We start from the raw sequence: 590 nt of genomic DNA, 5'->3' as shown, positions 1-590 counted from the left end.
ACCTCTATAAAAACTTTTATATGAACAAAATTTGAATTTTTTTTAAAAAAAAATAGTTAGTTTTGCACAACATTGGCAAATTCAAATGAGGTGGAATTCAGATTGGGTGGAAGTTTCATATTCTTATTTTTATGCTATGGAGTATGGATTGCATTAAGGAAGGATTTATTACATTGGTTGGCAAGATTTAGACGTAAGTCTAAGTCAAATCAAATTATATTTTAATTAAAATAAAAAAATACACAAACTAAATTATAAATTTAAATGGTGTATGAATCGGTAGTTGTAGCATGTTTAAGAAAAATGATTAAGTTAAAAGTACTATAATGTTAAGAACTAACATTCATGTAGGATTTGTGGACGCTTATTTTCGAGAACTAACAATTATGTGGGGTTTGTCAGTTTGTGGGTCTATAATCTGACTACTTTTGGAAGGCTCAATCAGTATGTGAGCACTTAATGAAGTTGGCCCTGTATATATTCATTTGATTGATATGAATTGTATCAAATACAAAAAGTTGACACCTAAAAAAAATGACTTCTAAATTTGTATGTTCTGTTATTTTTTTCATTTTTCTTATTCTGAATTA

This window comes from Arachis ipaensis, chromosome B08 (genome assembly GCF_000816755.2).
Source record: "Arachis ipaensis cultivar K30076 chromosome B08, Araip1.1, whole genome shotgun sequence".
NCBI lineage: Eukaryota > Viridiplantae > Streptophyta > Magnoliopsida > Fabales > Fabaceae > Arachis > Arachis ipaensis.
The sequence above is the reverse complement of the archived record's forward strand: the minus strand, read 5'-3'. Positions refer to the sequence as shown.